The sequence below is a fragment of the Buceros rhinoceros genome, unplaced genomic scaffold (assembly GCF_000710305.1).
Source record: "Buceros rhinoceros silvestris isolate BGI_N320 unplaced genomic scaffold, ASM71030v1 scaffold18365, whole genome shotgun sequence".
NCBI classification, from domain to species: Eukaryota; Metazoa; Chordata; class Aves; order Bucerotiformes; family Bucerotidae; genus Buceros; species Buceros rhinoceros.
The window spans coordinates 5,547-5,775 of NW_010411336.1; positions in this window are offsets into that span (position 1 = coordinate 5,547).

Genomic DNA, 229 nt, shown 5'->3' on the forward strand with positions numbered 1-229 from the left:
AGTTGAGTTAAACTCTGAATATGCTCAGCATCTGACAGACAGAGCGCCTGATCGTAAGACCCTGAACCGAAAAAAAATCATGTTTAGTTACAGAGTATCATCTTCAAAATTAAGGCAGTCTGGGAAAAAGCATCTCCTCCTGAGGCATCCTCCCCGTATTCTAGGTTTGCAATGATATTTTTAATTTTTAAATGTATATTCCTTCCATTTCTCTGTGCATGGTTAAGTA